This window comes from Anas acuta, chromosome 1 (assembly GCF_963932015.1).
Source record: "Anas acuta chromosome 1, bAnaAcu1.1, whole genome shotgun sequence".
Lineage (NCBI taxonomy): Eukaryota > Metazoa > Chordata > Aves > Anseriformes > Anatidae > Anas > Anas acuta.
The window spans coordinates 148956956-148981449 of record NC_088979.1 but is presented as its reverse complement, the minus strand read 5'-3'; the positions used below and the strand labels follow the sequence as shown (position 1 = coordinate 148981449).

At 42.7% G+C, this 24494-nt stretch overlaps 1 protein-coding gene and 1 long non-coding RNA gene across 5 annotated transcripts in view; one reads left to right on the top strand and one right to left on the bottom strand.

Moving 5' to 3' along the window:
- SYN3 (synapsin III) overlaps positions 1 to 24494 on the top strand; it is a 190697-nt gene that overhangs the window by 119329 nt on the left and 46874 nt on the right. The gene's annotated exons all lie outside the window — the stretch shown is intronic.
- LOC137846787 (uncharacterized) overlaps positions 1 to 24494 on the bottom strand; it is a 66521-nt gene that overhangs the window by 14176 nt on the left and 27851 nt on the right. The window contains exon 1 of one of the 3 annotated variants that reach the window (XR_011090651.1): positions 1680 to 4224. The exons of the other annotated variants lie outside the window; for them this stretch is intronic. This is a non-coding gene — a long non-coding RNA (uncharacterized lncRNA). Of the gene's footprint in view, positions 1 to 1679; positions 4225 to 24494 lie in introns of those variants that run through there. 3 annotated transcript variants of the gene reach the window in all.

Genomic DNA, 24494 nt, shown 5'->3' with positions numbered 1-24494 from the left:
TGGAGCCCAGAGCAAGGGCAGTGATGTCATGGCCATAGGCTTAATGTGTGAGTAACGCGTCCAGCACTACAAGCTCCCTGTGATCTCTTACTTCCACATTAATATAACTTAGGGCATATACACACAATTAGTTGCCAGAGCCAAGAATAAGTCATTTGGAAGAGATTATTTTATTTTAGGCTTTTAACAAGAATGCTTCTCAGTCCCAACAGGCTCGTTCTGGAGAGGTAGTACCTAGCTAAATGTCGAGCTATATAATTTAGTCAAGACCTCGGCTTTAAAGACAAAAGTTTGGAATGTAGAAATGGGCAGACTAGAATCCCACTAAGAAATAGCTTACATTTTTTTTGACAATTAGACATTGTTGTAAGTATTTACATAAAAAAAAAAAAAAAGTAAGAAAAAGCAGCTCTGAGGCAAAGAAAGAAATTATTCCCAGCCATTTTCAAGAAAATTACTTTGAAGCCTTTCGTGCACTTGTGTTTGAACAAAGCTTTTCTCCATTTAGCTTCTGAGTGGAGAAGGGAGGGGGTTATTCCTTCCTCTCAAAAATGTGTTATGTGTATTTAGTGGCCTGTCAAAAGAACCAGCGCAGGAGGGGGCGTAGGGGCTAAGCATATAGCGACATTGTAATCGGAGGCCAGTCAGCGGGTCACGCAGGCAAGCTCGTACTAGCTCTAAGCTATCTCATGCGTGTGCTGATAACCGTAGGCATGGAGTTCAGGGTGAGCCATTAGCCAGCACGCTGCCCCAGGGACCAGGCAGGTTTTGTAGCCTGAGCTCAGAGCTGCCACAGCTACGCTGCCGGTAACACCCAGCGCAGGTAGCCCCAAGTCAGCATGGATGGGGCCGCGTAAGCTGCTGTCAGCTCTCTTGGTGCAGCAGGGTGACTGGTCCCTGCTTTACAAAGCTCTTCCCTGATGCACTGCCAGGTGGTTGCAGGTATCTCAGGTGGCAAGGCTTGGAGTTGTCCTCTGTTTCGGGCACAGGATTACGCCAGGATTCCTTTGCCCAGTGAAACAGGGAAAGCCCTGGGAATTCATAACATGAAATCTTATCTCAAGAGAAAAACAAAGCAGAGGCTTCTGTGTAGAGGCTTGTTGAACTACGCATTCCTCTAATAGTTTCCCAACGCTTTGCTGCGTGTTCCCAACAGGCTGGAGGCTTTATCTCCTGGGCAGGCTGGGGCTGGAGCACTGCCAGCCTCCCTGGGGACCGGCTTTGGCCCTGTAGATGCCTGTGCCTCTGCAGTGGGCTGTGGATTGGCGGAAGCTGGTACAAAGCTGCCTGTCCGATTAAATTTGTTGTTCTGCGAAAGGATTTAGCTTTGTTTGCTGGTTATTACTGAAGAAAAAATCCTAAGCTGCGGCTTTAACCTGTGTTAAACCTTTCAGGGGGTGAAAGAATCTGGCTCCTTTCCTTCCACGATGTAAACATGGAGGAGAAACCTAAGAGAAGGTGCTAAAAAAAATTAAAAGAAAAAAAATAATTAAAAAAAAGTTTTAAAATACTGTTTTGATTACAGCCTTTTTTACCTTACAATAAAAATAGAATAGTTATTTTTAAATTTCCTGGGCTAAAAGGCTGCTACATCAGAAGCAGTACTGAAGTTGGCTTCCGAAATAAATCTGATGGGTCATTAGCCACCATCGCAAACACGCTCCAGCTCCCACACATACCTGCTGTCTCCTTGGGAATGTGCTAGTAAGCCATCAAGAAGAGTTTGTAGAATATAAAGTTGAGGGGAGATGTTTGAGACTTTCGTATTTCATAATTCAATCCTGTACAAACACACCAAAGGCAGCCAAATCAAATAAACAACTTATTCCAAAACAAGATATCTGTACACAAGATTTGCTCTGGTTTAATTGAGTTTATGGCTGACTATTAGTTAAAACAATAAAATGTTATCTGTAGAGAAAATTTCAGGTCAGCAGGGACTCGTAGGCTACAAAAGATGACTGTGAACGTATAGCGTGAGCACAAGAACTTCTGAACTACTGCTACAATTGCAGGAAAGGCCCTTACAAAGGCTGCTTCTAAAGTTTTAATTTCCCTTGTGTGAGACCTGCAAGGTAGATCGTTTCTTTCACAGGATTCCTGCCTCCTTTCTTCAATTAGCAAATTAGCATCTCATGCTTTGTTTTATCCTTCTGCTCAGTAGATAGACCTGGATCGTCTTTAGTACACAGGATTTAAACCACGCTCCAAGAGCAGAATTACTAAAACCCACTTTGAGTTCAAGGCTTTCAGTGAGATACCATATCTAGCTGCTTCAGAAACATCAACAAATTTGTTTTCACAGCACTGCCGTGGGTATCGTGTATCTTGTAGACAAGAGGCTGCCTACTGAAAACAGTAGAGGCAAAAGATTTGGAGTACCTGATACAGAATGACAAGGACTTGGGTTTTTACAGTTCCTAGCATGCTGCAGCACTTTATATTCCAAGCACAAAACCCAGATGCAGTTGTGAGCTCTTAGTCCCTTTGCAAGCCGGCTGTGGTTCAACCTTTTGGGGCTCCAGCTGTAGCATTGCTCCAAAGACTTGCACCCTGCCACCAGAGCCCACACCTTCCTACCCTTGCCCTGCAGCACATCACACACTGTTTTGCAGGGCTGTTCTGCAAACAGGATTGGGAAAATGATTTATATTAAAAATAACCCTTCTGTGCTACCTGCTTTCCTTAACGCACGAGACAGGGGCTAATGCAGAGAACTGTTTCGATGCTTTCACAGCCTCAGAGCGGTTCCCTCCTGCCCGTGGAGCCAGGGAGCACCCTGAGGAAACAGTCTGTGCACTTGGAAATGAAGGCTGCATCATAACCCATCTGCACAAACGTTGCCTGGGTAACTTTAATCCCGGATTTCCTAACTTTTTGAGCACTCGAGTCCATAGCCATTGCAGTTTTTCTGCAGGCTTTTTGTGTGTGATACGTGTTCTCGTTTCAAGTAAGCTGGAGCATAAGAAGAATGAGTAAGGGAGGAGATAGCTATCTGGGCAATGCCAAGGTGTGGAAAAAATGGTTGTTCCTTCATCTTTATGTAAGAGTATTTGGAGATAGAATTTGGAATAATTGCCAGCAAAGGTTCCCCACTCACAGAAGCTTCTTGTTGTTAACAGCAGAGTTGAACTGGGTGTTGGTTACTCACAGAAAACCTTCCCCTTGCAAAGTGCTCTCTTCTATTGAGAGTGAGACGGTTGCTGTGATGTTCAGCTCAGTGTTCTTCCTATCCCATGACCACTGCAAACAGGGAAATCAGTAACTTTGTTGGATGTGCACAAGCATGCATGATGGGCTTTGCTGCCTAGCACTGCCTAGCAAGTTCCTTTTCTCTTGTAAGCAGAAATACATAAAGGAGGTTCCTCTTCAAGTATTGCCATCACTAGCTCAATCACTGAGCTTCACTTGCTCATTATTTCACCTTTAGTGCAGATTTGCATGACTGGAGCAGCACAGAGACAACTGTTAGAGGGGCCAAAACCTGGCACAGAAAGATTAGCTATTGTGAAGTACACTAAAATAATAGGCTCATACTCCATCTGGGTCATCCTTAAAATTGTCTTTTCTGGCTTCCTTTCTTTTGCCACATCAGATCTAAGCTCCTTGATTTCAGCTTTTCTGTTCAGAATGTGTCTTTCTATTCCCACTACTACCCCAGTCTACCTTTGGCTTGTTTGTTTGATTACAAATTCCCTCTTTGGTTTACACTTTTCTTTCTGCTGCTTCCCCATTTCCAGAATCCATGGGACAGACTCAGCCATGGCCTAATAAGGGTCCCATACAGCAGAAAGTCATTGTGGGGCATGGAGTATTGAGGCAAAGTGAGAGCAAACCATATTCTGGAAGATTATCTGCCATTAGCAGAGGTGATGAACGTCCATGCTAATCCAGCAGCATACCAGTCCTACCTGTTCTGAGCCCTGACACTTCTTGTAGAGTACCAACAGCAATTTTGGGGAGGCACAACCAACAGTCCTTTCCTCAGACAAATTCCTACTGGGTGGTAGCCACATCACCAAAAAGGAATCATCACACACAGAGTTTTCATACTTTTTCTACCTGGAACAGGTAGCTCTTATTTCCCACACAATAAACAGCATTCTCATTCCCTTAAAAGCCTTGACCAAGTTTTCCACACCACTTACAGCATGGATTTTCTCATTACCATACCTGTTCTTACAGTCTGCAAGATACTGAAAGACAAGCTGGATACTTAGGTTTCCTCTAATAACCTCTTCTCCACAGGTATTTTGGTGTTAGTGATAGTAATGACCATAAATATAATAATGATAATATAAGGAGTAATGATTACTATAAGGTGAGTGGTAGAATTACTCTTGAAATCAGGCTTAAATTTGAACAAAATGCAGTAATATCCCTTCTGGAGAAGCCAGAAGCACTCTCCTCTTGCAGGATGAAAGGAGCTGAGGAATGTGCTGGCTGGCACTGAATCCCTGTCCTCTTGGGCCTTTAATGGGTTTCCTGCTCCTGTAGGTTCAAAGAGCAATTACAGTCTCCAGCAAAAGTACAGCAAATGGAAAACAGATTCTTTGGCTCCCCCTGAAATGCCAAGAGAATAAGTAACCAAAAGATGCAGGACTTGAAGTCACTTTATTGCAGTAGTTTATTGAGCTGAAGGGAAATTTCCCTCCCTGTATCCCCGAGGCCGGAGGAAGTCCCAAACACAGGAGCTGGGTGGTAGGAACCCAGTGGCAAACCCATGTTCACACTCATCTCCTTGGAGGGGCTCATGGGGGGGCCAAGGGGGCCAAAAGATAATCCTGGACCGCTGCAGACTGCACAGCAAGCTGCCTCTGCGGTCCAGCTCCTTCACCTCTCTGCTCGGGGGTTGTTTAGTGCCTTTGAATTGTCCGTCAGAGAGGAACAAAAGCAAGGCCTGGGGAAAAGGGGAGGACAGCAAGGGCAGGGCAGCTTCCTTCTTGACAGGAAGTCATTATGAGGGTATATGGAAGTATATTTCCAGCACAATGCAGCTGGATAAGCAGATGGAGGCTGAGGAACCAGCCTTAGATATCAGGAGCCTGACAGTGCCAACGCTTGCTACCTCACCCAGGGATAACAGCCTGTGCAGAGCAGGAAAGCCATAAAAACAAACAATGGGATATGGAAGAAAAAGGGAAGGGCCCAGGTCATTCAGACCCAGGATAATCCGTTCAGAGAGCTGCTGGATGTATGCACCACAGCGGGTTAATACTCTGGTATTTCATCAAGAGAAAGTAGTGGGCATGAGCGCTGTGAGCTGCATACTAATCTCTTGTGAGGGCCTGCGTAGGCCACACAAGATGGCCTCCAACAGGGCAACGCGGCCCAAGTGCTTCTGCAGGGGTCTGCGCAATCAAGCACTGAAGGCTAAAAGCAAAATCCACGGGTAAAGCAGGACTGGATTTAGGACTGGAGCAGCACATTTCTTTTTTTTAAATTTATTTGATAAAATAAAAGTATAGTCCAGGGTTAATGAACAGGAGGTAGTAAGCATACATTGTGTCTATAAAAGACAGTTCTCATCTCTTACACCTGGCTCTGAAAATGCTTTCCCATGATCAGCAACACCTGCAGCATTAACGCACCACAGCACTGGCATGTTGTGAGTGAGGCTTCTCTTCCATCCCTGAAAAGAGCTGGGGCTGAACCAGTAGGTTTCTGATTTAGTATTCAGTAAACTACGCTGTACAGGAGAAACTAAATAAGCCTGCCTAAAGTAAAAAGCCCTGCGGGTTGCTTTGCATCATGTTTCATTTCTACCTCAGATTACTTGAGATTAAATCGTATCACTGATGGCAGAAAGAAATAGCTAGTAAGGCAGCACATCAGCAATAATCCCAATTTTGTGCTTGAACAAGGATGCCCAGTATCCAGTGACGGTACAAGTAGGTCACCCAGCTGGCTTCACAACCAGAGAAACTTCTGCATTCAAACTCAGCTTCAGGCACCGTTCTGTTGTATGGCACAAGGATGGGATGTAGCTCAACTCTGCAGTTTCTCAGGTGTACAGGGGAAACTATACACTCATAATTACACAACTGTGATGCAATAATTGCTGAGGATTTCCTTGGTCATCTTGTATTACAAATTGATGCTTCCTCTAGTTTTCCTTACTGTCTACAGAGGAAGAAGGGATCCATTCTCTCCTTACCATATGTATGTGTAATTCCCCTTAAGCTAACAGGAACCAACAAGAAATTGGACCCTAAAGAGGAGGGGTGAGGAAGAGATGAATGAATAAAAGACCCCTTCATAAGAGCTCTGACCTAGATGTGTGGGGTGTTTTTTGTCTCTGACCTCCTGCTGACAGACATGGACTACAGGCATAGAGTTTGGATATAAAATCTCTGAATCCAGAGCCATGCACATTTGGAGAGGGAGCATTTTTGGTTTGGCCCCCTCTTTGCACCATGAAGGATTTGCAGCCAAAGCAAATCTAAAGACAAATTGATATAATTTGTTCACCTTTTGAAACTATTCCAATCTATCTGGGGTGGCAGGGAGAAGGCTGTTGTAATTAAATGTTACGAAGTAATGCCAAATATTTCTCCTAGAAGTGGATCTTTTGAGTCAACAGGTTTGGACAACACAAGGTGAAAGTGACCTTTTCCTGCTACAATTTGATCAGGTCTCTAGACACAAAAGCAGAATGGGACAGAAAAAGCAACAGCTTTGGAGCTTCCAGTACAAGAAAGCCACTTTGTCCTCCATGAATGCTTAGTTCTAGTTTGAACATGGTCTTTCCTTTATCATCCCCATACTGCCACACGCAGTCTTTCTGATGAATCAATGTGAATGGATTCCAGAAAATTCCTCCAGTGCTGCTTTAGAAGAGTCTAGTAATGGTAAAGCTCTGTTACTTTCTGGACTCTTCACTGCCAAGGCTGAAACAAAGGACTTCTAGGTTGGCTGAAAATCAGCTGGACCACCAGACTGAAAGGGTAACGATGATCAAAGACTTGGCTTTGCTCACAGCAGTAATAAGTTATGTACTCCAGAGGTTGGTCCTGTGGTCCCTGCAGTTCAATCATCATGAACAACCTGTATAACATGGAAGCACACCCTCAGCCTGTCTGTGGAAGATGCAAACTTTACAACAGCTGGCTGATATAAATATATACGCATAACATTATCTTCAGCTGAGAGGGACCTCATACACCTAAGGACTGGGCCAACAGAAACCTCATTAAGTCCAGTAAAGAGAAATACAAAGCTTTGCACCTGAGGTGGAATAATTCCCTCCATCCCTACAAGCTGGGAGCCAACAGACCAACAGCCCTGCAAAGGAGCAGGAGGTTACAGTGGCTATCAGCCTGAATGAGCTGGCAGGGCATTGTCACTGTAAGGCAACTGTGTACTGTGCTACAGGAGAAGGAGCATGGCTGACAGATTTGGAAGTTATTTTCCCTGTTGGCTGGCACTGGTTCAGTATGCGTTTGACACACTGTCCAGCCTGAAGCCTCTCCAGTGCAGAGGGATGTGAAAACTGGAGGATGTCCAGATGAAGTCTACCACAATGGTCAGAGGTCTGGAACACATCAGCATTGGTATGTTGAGGGATCTTGGCTTGTGTAGGCAGGTGAAAGGAAGGCTCATCTAATAGCCTACAACTACCTGAAGGGTAATTATACAAACATAACAGATCCACATTCTCTTCAGTGTGATCAGATAATACTGCACAAAAGAATGGCTGCAAATTGCAGCCTGGGACATTAAACTAGACATTAATAAAAACATTTCCTATGAGGGTAGTGCAACATGAACACAGTGGTCACATAATATTCAGTTTTGGACGTATTCAAGACAGGTATTCAAAGTTAGAGCTAACCTAATCGTGTGGCACTAGTACTTTGGTGAACAGGTGCTCATTGGAAGTAATATTGGGATCAGCCACACAATCAACATGTCTCTAACTGGTCTTGGTCAGAGACAGCCTCACCAGGGAGTAAGGAGGGATTTTAACCACTTACACTTAACAAGCCAAGTTTTATTGGCAAGCTCAGATACATTCCTTATGAGCAGAAGCACATTTTACATTTTATTATTGGTCCTGACAATCTATAGAGACATTTCCAGAGGTAGCCAGCCAGCCAGAATGAAAAGTTGCTGCCCCAGAGATCCCAAAGCAAAAGGCCAATTGGCTTCAAATGTTTTGCCGTCTAAAACATCTTGAGACCCATGCCTATGTCCCATACTAATGCAATAAAGTTCACTTATTCAGGTGTCAGGAACAGAAGAATCATTCCTTCACTCTGACAGCTAAAATGCTAAAGCTATGCTGTCTTTTTACCAGCCTATTTTCTTTATCACAGACTATCCTGTGAGAATCCGAGCTACATACAAAGAACAATGACAGCCAACTATCTCCACTCTGGCAACAGTCAGCTCACAGCCCACATTTGAGTCAATGACCTCTTAACTGAAGAGAGAGACAAGCAGTATCAAAGGAAAACCCAAACCCAAAGTGTTACATCCTCACAAAGAATGCGATGATTTTACTCCACTGTTCATGACTAATAAATCACAAGGATTCAGTGAACCACCAGTTAATTTGTAATAATATTTGTGAAACAGAAGAGGGACAGTCTTGTGGTTAAGGCTGGACTGACACTCAGGATGTCTGGGTCCAATTCCTAGCGCAGATTTTCCTTTGTAAGCACTGTCAAGCCACTTCAGCTCTCATCCTCAGTTCCTTGCCTATAAAGTTTTCCCTTTCTTTGACTTTTTGTCTGTCTGATCTGTTTTAGTTCTGAAATATTTCTGTAGTTTCTGACATCCAGGAAAGTAGAAAATATAACACACATGATGTAATGAATTGTGCTGTGAGCTGCAAATAGCTCTAAAATAGCCCCCAGGCTGTACGTATTCACTTCAGCCAGCTGACAAACATATATTTGAAGAAACCAGCCTGGACAAGTGAATGGTTAGCAAATGGAGACTACATTCAGAAGTAATTGTTCATAATGAATTCTGCTAAATGCCTGCTGCTACTGTTACCATTGAAATCAGTACCAGCACAGATATTTTTACTCACATTTCATGTAAACTCAATTTAAGTGATGGCACAGTGTTTATATCACCTTACAACAACAAAGTTGTTTTTTTCAGACCACCAAACATGGAACAGGAATTTTATGTTTGACATTTTTGTTTGTGTTTTTTTTTTCTTTATAAATTGCAACATTCAGATGCTTATCAGTAATGTCTCCCAGGGCTGATAGCTCCAACTTTCAACATGAAATAGTTTTAAAATTGAACCTAGCACTGATTAGGTTGATTTCTAGCCTGAAATTTTTAGAGGTCGATTAAAACATCAAGATACAAAAACAAACATAGACATAATTATCTCTGTCTTGCTGCTTAATTTCAGAAGAACTGTCTAAGCACCAGTAGGCCTAGACTGAAATAAATAAAATCAAGTATAATCAGTTGACATTTTATTCACTTGACTCTTTGGACCCAATCCTGAAGTATTAAAAAAAAATAAAAATAGTTCTACCTGCAGAGTTCTACAACATTACAAACATGTTAAAAACTGTCCAGAAAAGCACACATTAATACACAGAGGGGATTTAATTCATAAATAATGCCAGAGTCGTGCACATGTCTGGAATTTTTGAGAGAATGAGGATATATATGGAAGGGGATACTAAAATCCTGACAGAAAAAAGAAGACTGACAATAGAGGCTTCTGAATTCCTATCAGAAATGCAGTAATGGTGAAAACCATGATATAAAGCTTACAAATTTTCACACTAACCAAGAAAAGTAAGACAAAGTGCACTAAGTCCAGCAATCCAGTCAGGTGAACCAGCTTTTTCCCACATTGAAAATAATCTTTGTGCAAGCTAGGCATCCTTCATTCATAACTGGGCTAAACTGTGGGTTGGAGTTAGTGGGACAGTGCCTGTTCTGGGAAACAGAATGAGCTGGAAAGGTCTTGAACAGTATAAAAGGACAGCAGGACCAAAGAACCCAGGAGCTTTGCCCTCTGCAGAAGACAATAATGTCTGAATGGAAAAGAGCTGCACATGCATTAGCTCTGCCTGCGACACCCAGAACAATACCGTGGCGTGCACTTGTCATAATGCTGGTCATTGTGCCCAGCAAATTGTGGCTGTTCATTATATTCCACTCTGAATGCAGTACTACTACCAAATTCAGGGGTCTGCTTTTCACGTAGCTCTGTGTAGTTAAAAACCACAAATCCTGAAGGACAAAGGAGTAAGTCCCTAGGAATTCTTCAGAATTAGTGGTGGGAGGTGATAGTCTCGATGAGTTTCCCAAGACTTGCTGCAAGGGGCTGAGGAAGGCTCACTGAGCCTTTGACTGAGCACTCTGAACTCTGGAGAAATCTAGAAATAACACAATTTTTCCAATGTTACCAAAATCTGCAAGGGCTTCTCAGTTGACTGCTTTTCTGCATCTTAAGAGCGGATGAGGACTTTTTCCCTGAAGTCTCTGGAAGCCATTAGGAAGGTAAATATCCATTGAAAGTACCATCTCCTCCTTGTCACAGTTTAGTTATGTTCAGAAATGAAGTTACCCCTAGCCATTAACCATCCCTACAGGTAACTGCAGCTGGCCACCTGTCTTGACTTTGATGGACACTTCTATTCTTCAGTAACACCTATGCTTTAACAAGAACATACACAGCCTAGAGGCACATATATAATCCATTCTGTCCACAGAGAAGACTTTTTTTTTTAAAAAAAAAGAAAAAAAAAGCTACTGCAATCCACCTCCTAGACTGGATTTTCACTTCCCAAGTGTGACAGCTATTGCCTAAGATGAGGGTGTTCCACTCTTCCTTTGCACATCAAGTAGTACTGGTTTGCCCAGCTTATCACCTATAATTCAAAACTACAGTATCACTCCTCTTTATATAAGGACTTTAAAAAAAGCCTTAAGTGCTCCCATGATAAAACCTAATACTTCAGCTGAACAGACCAACGCTTAATTACTTCTGTTCAGTACCCCGGCCAGTCCCCCTCTCTGCAGCAGATGATGAGACAGGTTTGCTACCCCTGTCAAACTTCAGCTCACAGATGAAAACCTACCTCAAATAAAGATGTTACATTACACGACCCTTATTTGTTGGAAAATGTGCAGAGTACATATACCACTTTCACAAAGCTTACACGCAGCTTCTTTTCTTGCACCAGCTTTTGAAAAACACTTATCAAGGCTGTCATCAAACATAAGACCCTACTCCTTTCATTCCTAGGCTGACCATTTATGCTCCCCAACTGATTTTAAGTCCAATTCCTCAAATATCAGAACAGTATCAGAAGATAAACAAATAGAGCAGAGGACCAAGACAGGGAACGGCCTCGCCCAGCTAGCAATTAGTCATCAGAAATTAGGCTCTGTCAGAGCAGCACTGTTTTGGCTCAGGCTCTGAAATATACAATAAGGCAGTCTGGTCAGTGGTAGGCCTTCATCCCACCTCAAATGTAAATACATGAGGCTTCTTTTTTTAACCACAAGTTTAGGAAAGCATCAAGAGCTCTTGGCAAGCAACTGGAGATTACTTAGAGGCTGCTGGCATGCTCCTCGGGCTGTCATCTTATGCCCCGAGTGGTTCTGGGTGCACACACACTGAGTCACACATACACACAGAGCTACTAGTCACCAAACCTTTGTTTTGGCTGAAAAAAAATAATAAATTAGTTATTTTTGGCTGGAGAGTTCTCCTTCCCTCCCTTGCTACAGCTGCTTGTGTCTCCTGCTGTCAAGGCAGCCTCTCCCTCTTGAGAACCTGACATCCAAACTCCTCGATAAGTCTGTCAGGGAGCACCAAGAGCTGGGCTGCTCCTTCAAGGGTGGTGAACCAGGAGCCATGTGGGAGCCTTGCCAGCCAGGCCGCAGCCTCAGAGAGCTAGAGAAAGGTGAACAGGACAGACCCTAAGATGGTGCCCAGGTCCATTCAAAAGTTCAGATCAAAAGACGGAATTATCTTGATGAGGAAAATCTAAGGTCAAACCAGGAAGTCAATATGTAGGTCACGGATAGGATCAGGTCCAGTGATCACCAGGCAGGTCTAGACAGGGACAAAAATAAGCCAAGAGACCAGTCCATAGCTTGAAGTCCAGGTCAAGCAACTCCACAGCCAGGCAGGGTCATAGCTATATCTATACTGGAAACCACCACTCCTCCAAAATATCTCATGTACGGAGACAAAGCCCAGGGCTGAGCTTACATAGAGTTCCTGGGCCCCATGGGTGTGGGCTCTAGGTGAGGATTATCAGGGTCATTAGTGCCATTAGTGGCTCAGAACCCTGACAAAACCAGAGGCTCCATGTGGCCTGGGATCATCTTGTATTTACATACTGTCTTCTAGGTGTTAACTCCTTACCCACATGGTAACTGACACTTCTCCTTCAACATGATCTATTTTTCTAATTTACTTCCCTCTCTAGCCCCTGCTTTGACAATTTTACCTCTCTAAATCCAGACATGGAAATCCCATTGGCTTTCCCCTTCACCATTTTCCAGTCTTTCTCTGTGAGTTGCATTAGACCTGCAAATGGTTGGGAATAAGATGTTAGTTTTTATGTAATTTAGACAGATTTCTTCCCAGAGTAGGTTCAAAGGAGATACATGTGAATTAATGTCATGCTGCAGTCATATATTTTACTATATTCCATTTTCTTTTCTGCTAATAAAATGAGAGATATTGCCAGGCTAAAAACTTGAGATTGGTTTGGAAATGCCAGAATTGGGGTTGATTGTACAACTTTATTTGCCTTCTTTATGCTTATGTATCTATGCGCCAGTCCTTGATCGCTGGATCACATGCTGTTTTTTATCACAAGATTTCTGCCTTATTTAATACCGTTCTTACTGAATTAGCTCGTATCTCCTCATATTTCTTGTCCATTATTCTCCTGCTATTCAGCTGCTGCCTTGAAGTGAGAATTCTTTTACCCATGAGCATTTCAGTGGTTCTCATCACTGAAATTTCACAAACAATAATCAATGCATACTCACATCTCTTCCAGATAAGGAGAGATTATCAGCCTCATTTTCTAGACAAAAAAAAAAAAAAAAAAAAAAAAGAACAAGTTAGAGATTAAGTTCAAAAGTATGTAGTATATTTGAATGTCTTAAATTAGATACCTTAGACCCTATTTTTTTCTACCTGTGTAGCACTATTTAACATTTTATATAATCATAGAGAAGTTTTTCACTGACTTCAGCTGCAACCATGACTGCCTGGCACTTGGATTAGCAACGATAAGGGCTGTTAGGTCACAGTCTGACTTCCTGGATTTTATATTGTATATACATTTCACTCAGTTAACCCCATAATTAGTCCAATAATTCAGGATCAACCAAAGTATAAAGCAAGTAGTTCAGGAAAAAACAGCCAGTCTCAATTTAAAGACCTCATGAGATAAAGAGCTGATGATTTGCTTGGGTTGATTTTTCTGGGGTGATTAATTACTCTCACTGTTAAAGCTTATGCCAAATTTCTTGTCTGAATCTGCCTAGCTTCAGCTCACAGACATAGATTCTTATTTTACTTTTCTCCACTGCATTAAATAATCTTTTTACACCTCATATTTACTACTCAGGAAGGTATTTGAATCCTGTATTCAAATCACTTGTCAAGTAGCTTTGTAAGCACCTCTTTGGATAAACATATTCTTCAGATTTTAAATAATTTCAGTTGCTCTTTTTCACACCATCTCCAATTTTTAAGTATTTCTTCTTTTTTTTTATATGTAAACACCAGACCAAGATGTCATTTTCGGGGGTTAATTGCAGCACGATATAAAAATTGCAAATCAGTTTCCAGTGTTTCAATTTAAAAAGGCACTTTTTTTTTTTTTTTTTTTTTTTGAGGGACAAAAACCTACTTCCTACAGAGAAGTGTGATTCAAGTGATTTTCTCAGCATTTCATATGGACTTTTAGGCACAGTTAGGGACAGAATCCAATTCACTAAGATGCCTTTCAAATGCCTTAATCCTCAAAGTGCCCTTTCTTTTTCTGCTACTCCCTGACTCATAATTTATGCATTTTCTGACTTTTGGAAGAAATGAAGCAGGGGTCCTGCAAACAACCTCCTCCTTAAGTCCAGATTTAGCCTCAGAACAGGTCCACCTGATGGACCCTTCCGAAGGAGACCTGTGGAAAAAATAACCCATGGTCATATAATTAAGTACTGATTCATAATGCTTATGTACAAGGAAGGAAACTGAAGGCTGCATTTCCTAACGTTTGTGTGCTTAACTTTTTGACCTTAATAAGGTTCTTTTAACAGTATATGGGCATGACCATTCATAGGTTTACCACAAAGCAAACTGAAAGAAAAAAATTAACATACTCTCTCTGGCAGCTACACATTGGCACTCGTGTGACTCACCAAATCTGGCACCTTGACCTGCAGTGCATGAAGAGCAGACACAATCAGCCCTTCATGGCTATAAACAGGTATCTATCAGCATGAAGACCTAGCATGCTGTAAATGTAAGGTAGTTTATCTGCATTTTATTGAAGGTTAGATTGCCCTGAATTACCCCTATTTATATAAAGTAAGAGTTACTCTATATAACCATAATACTGATTTGACAAAAGATCACGTATCAGTCCAGTATAACTTGGAAAAACAAAACAGAAAGTATTTGAAAGTACTTGAAGTATATATACATACAGGAATAACTGTTGCCTATCAGTTCACACAAGGTAATTGGTTTTCTCTATATTTGTTTGTTCATTTTTCCACACCCAGATTCCCTTTTTTCAGTTTAGTACCTATGGTACCTGAGACTTGAAATGGAGTAGAAGAATCTTGGTGAACTTCTGTATTTCAGCAGCGCACTCGGAGCAGACAGGTGCCTTCATGAGTTTAGCGTAGATCTCTGGCAAGATTGCACTTAGCATGTGCAAACTGCAAGTTCCAGAAGTTTGGAACTTGACCAAATTTGGCCAAATTTTCATAAGGATGAAGAAACCCAATGAGTGCTACACTTCACTGCCTTTTTTCAGAGTTGGACTTGCCAGTTTCCCAAAGAAGCAGCCACAAGTATTCTTTACTATGGGCAAACCAGCAACTCTTCCTTTGCTTGAGTATGTGAGTGTGTATGTGTAAGTGCATGCAGCCTCCTGCTTTGCCTGAAATTCCCCTTACTTTCATCTTAAGGGTGGCATATTCCAGCCTGAATGGTCACCAGAAGGCAAATTTTTCAGGTCAAACAGCATCTTATAATAAGACGATGGTCTGTCCGCATGAAACCTGCTCATGGAAGATGTTGTTAAACATATGTACCATTCAAGGTACATAGTGCAGTTGGCTAAAAACAAAGAATAAATTGTAACTACATCCATGCAATCTCCAACAGAAACACTTGTGAACTATAATAATAATAATAATAATAATAATAATAATAATAATAATAATAATAATAATAATAATAAGCCTGAATATGAGACACTCCACATATATTCAAGCCCAGTTCTGTTTTCAAAACATACATTTAGACAGACTGACATGTATTAGCCTGACGTAAAGCTGGGCTGAGTGATAGGAAACACGTATTTCTTGGTACTTGTGGATGCACAATGGTAGAAAAAGAGTCCTGACATTCTATCGGTCTCTGGACAATTCTGCTATTGATGTGATGTGAGTCATCACAAACAGGCCATTGCATGTTTCTGAATCCCGTCCCGCTCAAGGGGTTCCTCCGCTTCTTCCAGAGACTGTAGGCTGAGGAAAAATTCCGTGGGCTAAAGCCCTGGAGACCCATTCTAAATGCTTTCCCTTTTCCTTCCTTTTCTGTGCTGAATGACTCAGAGAGTCATTCGTTGAACTGAAGTCACCATTCCGCTGGTAGGATGGGAGAACCCCGTAGGGAGTCCAGAAGGAAATTTAATTTCTGTTTTATTTTAAGATCTTTTTTTTTTTTTTTTTTTTTTTGTGTAGGTATTTTGAGATTTATAGGGTTTACGGGGGAAAGGTTTGAAAATTAGTAGCTGTTCTGTGATAAAATAAAGGATGTTTCAGCCATTTTCAGTACAATTGCAATGCTTTGTCACTCTGCCCCAAATATATTATGGTTGATACCACAGAAAGGGGCATTAGACGTGTAAGTACCTCTGAGGCCTAATTAACTTTATTAGTGCTTGTAACTAGCTGCACTGAGATTCCTGGGGCATTCATAGGTGCTTTTCTTAGGCAACTCCGCACTGTTGAAGTGGTGGTATTTCGATAAGCAAGAGACTCCAATCCTAGCAGGAGATAGCAGGTACACCGTTTCAAAATTCAATGTCTTGTGTGATTTGGAACATCCCAATAGTATTGCTTTGTGTAAAAAGAAATGTCAATAGAATATTTTAAGTATTTTCATTGTAAAAAAAAAAATCTGCAGGTAAGGGAAATAAAATGTTCTCCTGCTATTCAAAATGCTCCTGCTTTCATTTGACATTTCCACTAGAAAATGCTGTCTTGATGACATTTTTCACAAAAAGATAAGCTATTGTGACTTGCAGAAACCTTACATTTCAACTACTTTCTGGTTTGTTTTTCCCAAGTTATACTGGACTGGTACGTGATTTTTTGGCAAATCAGTATGTTGATGAAAGCACATTCAGTTTCTGAGTAATTCCAACATTATTTTGACTTCAAGAGATACTTATCCTGAATGCCAACTGATGCAGTACTTTCTCACTAAATGGTAGTAAACAGGGTTCCTGAATGAGCCATGCCTGCTGTTCAGGAGTCATTTAGAGCAATCGTATCCAAAGGTGGTTCGCTTCACTGCTGTCTGATCTTCCACTATCCATCAATGCCTGACGTCAGCCCTGTGTTCGTGGCAATCCCTTGCTTTCAGAAAGCATCTTAAAAATCCAGTTCTCCATACGCATCTTCACCAGCAATAATACAGTACAGAAAGCCAGGTACATGTACATGTATGCAGCATAACAACTAACATTCAGTCTGTTCTTGGGGCACGCTGTAGAGTTACACAGACCTGCCCCAAACTGCCATCAGTGCAAAACCACCAGCAGCTACTGACGAGCAACTCTAGGTCAGCGGGTCTTGTGCCATACCTAGGATGCAGGTGCCTCAGCCAGCCCCAGTCATCTGCCTGGGACCTTCCTAAGCAAAATAACAGACATTGTGCTCTTCATCTCTCTGCCCCTTCTAAAAAAAATTGGACAATCCACCTATGTTTTTAGATAAAATGTCCCTTTGTAATGACATCTTCATGAATTCGAAGCCGCTATTTCAGATCTCACTACTTACTTGGAACTGTTTTTTTTCATGTAAGAGTGGATGCTTCCATGACCTTAGACCTTAGTTCTTAAAGGTTTATTTTACCTCATCTCTTTCTTTGTAGATGCGCCAGGCTTTGGTGTCATCAGTTTCTAACGCTGCAAGCACTCTCACTTCTCCAGATTTTTGCTGAAGGAAATCTTCGTAGCTGACAAACCACTCATCTTCTGTACGCTCCTGTAATTTAATAATTCTAAATGCAGGTCACAGTTAACCTCTTTACTCTTTTCCAGTGGGTGGTTTCTTATTTCGATATTGCTTTCTACCAACCTGTTGTACTGAGCACAAATTTGCAATAAAATGCCTCATACTGTGCTTCACCACAGACTGCCTAAACTCATACCCATGAAACTGCAGGGCATTGTTAGCCAGTAGCTATGCCAGGTGGCTAGATCTAGAGAAAAATGATGTGTGTGATCACCTTCAGGACTAGTAAGGCTATCTCTGAAATAAATATTAATTTCTCCAGCATACAGTAAATTATGCCAGACTGCATCAGCTGACCAATATTCCCATGCCATGGGGTTTTTCACTTGACCAGCCTGCGCTTTCAGTGCATGTGACAAGCCTTGACAGGTTCCCTTTCCCTTGGAAGACATCCTCAACCTTTTTTTTCCAATTGTTTTGATCTTCTGCCTCCTTGGTGACTTACCTCTTTAATATGAGATGAAGGGAGTGGCATGTTTTTATTCACGGATAATTTTTTTTCCCTTGGTGTGATTATAAATTGTGCTTCTTCCAACTTGCTAATTGCCCATGAGTTTAATCACAACTCTAATAGGAATTAGCTCGCCACAGTAAATCCCGAGCTTCACCTATTTATGGTCAACAGCCTGTGGTTTTGCTTTCCATGCTAACATCCCTATTCCTGGCAATGCATCAGCTGCACCAATGTCCACATCCAAGGCACAGACATTTCATCTGCTTTCGAGATGATAGTGCTTTAATCCTCCGCAGCACTGCTCACCGGTCCCACGAAGAGTCATCTGAGGACGCGGTGCTATTGTCCTCTGTCCATGCTGGAGAAACTCTTGGAAAGTGATAGAAATGACTGTGGTTCCTGAAGGTTTTTCCAAATACCAGCCATTGTCCTTGTGTTGCTGTAGATCAGTGAGCTGCATTATGAGGACGGCAGCTCCGTGCCCAGCTTACCATTCTGCTTCCAGTTTCTTTTCGGGTAACAGCGTGCATCCTCTGGAGCACGATAGTGCTGTCTCCGTCTTCTGCAGGTTTCAGTCTGAATTAGGTAACTTCCTTTGGCTGGCAAATTCAAATTGCATTGCCAAGAAATAACTCTGGCTGCTCCAGTGGCTTTTCACAGCTTCGCCTCAGGTTCCAGCCATGTTTGCTCTCTTCCTAGAGACTCGGCTCCTCATAATCAAGGAGATTGGCTCTTCAACCCCCTGACAACCACAAACTCTGCTGTATTTTTGCCTGCTTATTGTACTGTTTAATGACATGTGGTTCACATGTTTCATTTTTATGTGGAAGCCAGTATTCTTCTAATTCCTGTGATACAGTGTCCTGGTGAGCCTCAGATGTCAGGCCTAATTCAAAACTACTAGAAGCATCCAGTACTTCAGCACCAGCTATTGTCGAAAATAAAGCCACCTCTGACTGTCATAGAAGCATTCAGCTGAAAAGAGTCACTTAGCATCACCTCCCACCATCACCGAGGGCCACAGACTAGAATGGAGGCCAGAAGGACAGACGAGGTGTCCACTCACCCACGCACAAGCACTGCAGACCACTTGCCAGCACCTCAGAGCAAACAAGGTTCCTTCTTTTCCTTGGCTCACAGTATTTGCTGATAGACAACAAAGCATGGTTATACTTTCTCCAGTTTGCTTACTCCCAAAGACTCACTGCCAGTAAGGTGAGGCTTTCAGTAACTGCAGTCTTCCAGGAAAAGTATTTTCTTAGCATTTTTTTTTAACCTCTGGAAAAGCAGGATGTTGCTCAAAATCAATTACATTCCAGGGCTAGGATTCACCTAACCAAATGCAAACATGTAGATGTATATTATGCAGTTGTGTATATTTGGCCTTGGTCACCAGCATTGTCTTTGTCATCAATGGGACAAGCATTATGGTGGAGCAGCTATTTTTAGTCTGAGGTATGTGTCTCAAATACTTTGGACAAATCAGGCTCCTAAAACCCCAATTTCTTTCCACTGATTGTAAAGTTCGTTCAGACTGGCTGTTGAGATGTAGGCAAAAGCCAGAAATGTCTAATGTTAGGTGAGAAGTATCTCATTGAAGGAGTCTGACAGAGGTCTGCTTTGTTCAGTCTCTGATTCCCAACTGTTCAGCAGCGACTGACATAAACCCCAGCACAGGAGTGGGATCAATCCTGGCGTGACATCTGCAGGGCACAACCTTTCTGAAAGACACTGCTCCCCTCCTGCTGGCACCTGCTCATCGAAACAAGGTACTACCACGTAAGCCTATAGCCACAGTCACAGTGATGACACGGAGCACCAGCCTTTGTATTAGAAGGTCTTCAAGCTTTAAAGAAAAGCAGATTAGAGCAGGAACTTTGTCTCAGAAGCAGCCTCTGGAAAAAATGCAGCCAAAAGACACCAGCTTTCCAAGCTTGTATCTCAAAGTGCCATCTCACACATAGCTCTGGGTGCATCAAGTATCACTGACATTTTCCTAACATTCGTCACAGACAAAAAAAAAAAAAGCGTATGCATTTGTCCCAGTGAAAATCCAAGTTGGGTTTATGTAGTACTTGTACAAACATCACAGGAGGAGAGTGTTTTTCAGCTCTGTAGACAAAAGCTGCCGAATTTTCCAGCTTTGCTTTCACTGTGGGAAAAGAGCTGCAGAAGATACCCTAGGATAGTAAATGCAGATCTATGTAGAAGACATGAACCAGGCAGACTTGCAGTTGTTTGGCACATGCTCTCAGCCAGCCAGGAGATGCCCAAACCTCCTAGCACAGCTCCCAGCTCCGGCGGCTGTGCTCTCATCAGCAGGGGCAGTTGCTCCTGGCTCAGCACGGTGTTAGAGGTGGCACGGTGAGCTGGGAGGGGTGCAGCACGCAGACACGTGGCTGTGCTTGCACCCTGCGATGCGACGGTGGTTACCACCAGAACTGTTTCCTTCCACCCTTCCCTATGGATCTGGGCTGACCAGGGGAGGGCTGCATGGCCCTCAGCTGGTGTGCAGCTCCTGCCAAGTAATCTCCTGTTTGCTTGTGAATGCCATCCCCATTGATCATTTTCCAGCTGGCTTATATTGATTTAGCTTAATTCAATGCAAGTGTTTTGCATGTAGAAAAGGCTCCATGAATGTTCCCATGAGGTCTAAATCGGTTCCTCTCTTTTCTCTTGCTCTTTAAATCCTATTGTCACTCATGTGTAGCTTTCCTGCGCTCAGTACATGCCTATTCCTGGGGGGAGCAATTGCCAGGGGCTTAATTTTAGAGAGGAATGCTCACCCTGCTGTCTGGGAATGAAGCCTGGCATAGGCAGCTTCAAAGAGCAGACAGATTTGTTGTTGAGCTTAAAAGACATCTTCCCCTTGAGTGGGATTTGCTATTGTATCTCTTCTGCTCTCATCTTCCCTTTCAGCGCATGGGAGGGCTCAGGTGCTTTCCAGGCTCCTTCCGTCTCCGGACCCTTCCAAATGCACACATTAGGTGCTAGCAAATCCTCAGCTCTGCCTCTTACCCGCTGAACATCACTGAGCTAACCGAGGATGTGGCAGATTTGGCAAGATTTGTGCTTAAAGAACCTGTCATTGGCTCTTCTGTTTACACAGAGCCCTGGCACTCAGACAGTAGAGACCTAAAAGAAGGATTATTTTTGATTCCAATAATTTAGCACAGAAGGAGAGAGTTCTTTGCCTTCTTCCTTTGCTTCACATCTCAATTTTAGTCTCCTAACAAAGGACTTCACACCAAATATAATAAAGCACTGAACTATTTTTCCTCTGTGCCTGTTGTTTTTCTGACAGACATATGTGTTTGTTTATTTTTAGATTATAAAATGCAATTATCGTGTTCTCTGAAGTACACATGTAAAATTAAAAACATGTTGAGTCAACTTGCTGCTTAATTTATGTTAATTAAACTATTCAATGGGAAGGATGTTCCTGGTTAGGTTGCTTCAGTGGGATCTGGATTTTATTCTTGGCTCTTCCACAGATTGCCTGCTTGATTCATGGCAAGTTACTTAATCTCCCAGTGTTTCAGTTCTTCATTCCCAAAATGAAGACAATAATTCACCTTCATCTTGTCTGTTTTGACTGCAAATGCTTAAAGCAGGGTTTATTTTGCACAGTGCTTGGCATAGTATCCTGTGAGTTTCATTTATAATTGCATATATTGATAATACGCCAACTTCTTTCCAAGAAAGAACAACTCTGCAAGTTGCTCCCAATGCACAGATTTTGCAAATAAATATGCTTTCCACTCCGCCCAGAAGGGCAGCCAGGCAGAGCTCTGTCAGATCACGCTCAAAACTGAGTTCTCACCAGAGGAAATACACCGAGCTCAGGTTTCTAAACCCTGGGGATTTATTCTGGAAGTCAAGTACTGCTCTTCAAGGAGAGCTTAGTTCTCTCGTCGCGTCCCTTCATCTAAGCGAAGGAGTTTGTGAAATCTCCCAGGGAGTTTTACTACAGATCAGGTCCAGGCCTGTGGGTTAGGTAAGACAGAAACTCTGGCTTGAGCACAATTGGCCAGCACGCCTGGGAAAACTCGTTGTCATGTGAATGGCTGAAGGACCTGCTTCACCACAGTGGTTTTTCACCTCTCTGTGCCTCAAGTAATCAGGCTCAGCACAAGCTCCACTGGGCGGGCAGGACCTGACCCCGATTAGCCTGGTAACTCCACAGCAGCTGTGATGATTTTCTATCAGGCCTTAACGTATGCTTGTTTGTGCTGACCGTCTTCCCACTACACCCTCACACATCTGCTGCTCTGTTTATTCACCAGTCGTGTTTTGCTGGGATGTTGCCTTATGGTTTTGTGCAATGCCAGTACATTCAAGGCCTTGGCCTTAGGCTGGCATCACTGGATTAGCACTTATTGGAGGCAGTGCTCTGTCTTCAGTCAGTGCTGCCTTTAGTTAAATCATTTTCTCAAACCCAGCATCTCTACTGAACCCCAGATCTAAGCACTTATTTCCCCAAATCTAGGGTATCCAACTACATTTGCAGTAAGGAGGGTGAGCAGGAGCTAATGCATGATGGAATTATGCTGTTAGTTTAGCTATTTCTACCTGACAGCAACCAGAGTGCTTTTCAATACCATCTACAGCCAGTATAAACCCCTCATTTCAAAAGGGCAAGGTGTCTGGGGTCCTTCCCCCTTACTGCTGCCTTCTGCTGCCCTACAGCAGCATAACGGCGAGGCGACCCTTACCATTTTTCTACCTGCACAAAGTAGGTACATTTCTACCAGCCTAAAGCTCCTTCCTTCACTTTTAGTATGTTGTACCACTTTGCAAGCATAACTCAGACCTAACATGAGGTTTACTGAGTGTCCTCAGGGTGCCAATCCTTTGCCTGGCCAGCTGGGCCTGGACTGTCCTGTCACCAAAGAGGGGGAGTCCCAGCTTTGCACTGCTGTTAACACACATGCCAGTTTGGGGCCCCATACTCCAAAACTTCCACTAAATGATGTATTTCCCATAGCCAAGCTTGTGGTACGGCCTATGCCCCAAGCATGACCCAAAGTGCTGGAGTACCATTACCCCACTTGCTCGTCTGATCATGTCCACAGTGAGAAATTGCTAGGATGGCTTTTAGTGTCATGTGGAGTCAGTATAAACCCCTCTCATTATAACAATTTCATGCAGTTTAAATCTGCCCTGCTCATTGCTGGGTATATTTGCCCAACAGCACTGTAAGCTTCATGATGCAACTCATCCTATTCACGAACAACACGATCGTGCAATAGACCTCTGGTTTGTGGGCTATCCCTTAGCAGAAAAATTCTGGCCACCAGCTGGCACTCCCAAGACAGATCAAACTAATGAGCCTGAAATAGAGGTCACTGAAGTTCAAAGCTTGTTCAGTTTGCACCTGGGTATTTAATTCTTCACGTTGCTGGTTCCCATCAATAAGCTGTAAGCAAAGAAGAGCAGTCAGGAAACAGGAGCAGTAGAAACCAAGGATCGGGGTATCCATGGGCATCTGCCTCCTGTAATATTCACAGTGAATTAAAGCAAATAGCCTCTGCTTCACCCCATTTAGTCAGCTCGCTTGCAATTCATGCCTAACTCATACAGCTATTTCCTTTTTCATTTCTTCCTCACGATTCACTGAAAAATTCTCCCTCACTCTTTCTGTAAACTCAGCAGCCTGTCTTCTGTTGAAGTCAGATGTTAGCTTAGCCAGTGATTAATGCAGCTTTTTAAAAGGTCAACTTTGAATCACACTACCAAGTTCACCCACCTCTCTGGGCAACTCCTTATGCCTCTTCTCTTCCCTATTTGCAGTTGAAAATAATTAAAACCGACATATTACTTTATATCTTGAAAGAACATTAATTGTAATCGTGCTCTTGGGTATTGGGAGATATCTTGAGGCTGTGGTTGAAGAAGCAGGACCTGTTTAATCCATCTCTCACACGGATCATTTGCAGCTCTGGAAATCTGGTCTCCAGTTGTCCATCTAGTTCTACATTCCTCCAAGCCAGCTCTCAAAACAGCCTGGTGGTTCTGAGGCAACTGAATTCCTCATTCTCCCTCACTTCTAAACCAGTCTTCGTAAGCCTGGACAAGCAGACTGCATTAAAGATTAAGGTTGGGTTTGTCACATGCTGCAGCGTGTAAGTTGTCCCTGTTCTGGGCTTTTACATGTATAGCGTCACCAGGGAAGAAGCTCTGCTCTGCATCAACAAATGCAAAATAATCCTTTTGATAGGTGATATTCTAGGGAATTTGATCTGGGAGCCTCTCACATGGGGAAACGTAGTGAGGAGCAAGCAGATTTTGCCTGTGAGTGTTTTTGTTTTCTTGTTCCTTTTGAAGTAAAAGAGGAAATGTGGGAACCATTTCAAAATTACCCATGCACCAGAGTGACGGAAGAAACACAGAAACAGATAAAGACCAACAGCTGGAACATATTGTGGTACAAGGAAGCAATTAGCTTATAGCATAAAAGAATGAAATCACATATAGGAATGATTTGTGCCTCCCACCGTTCCCTTGGCAACACGGAAACTTTGGGGCAAACTAGGCCCGTGGC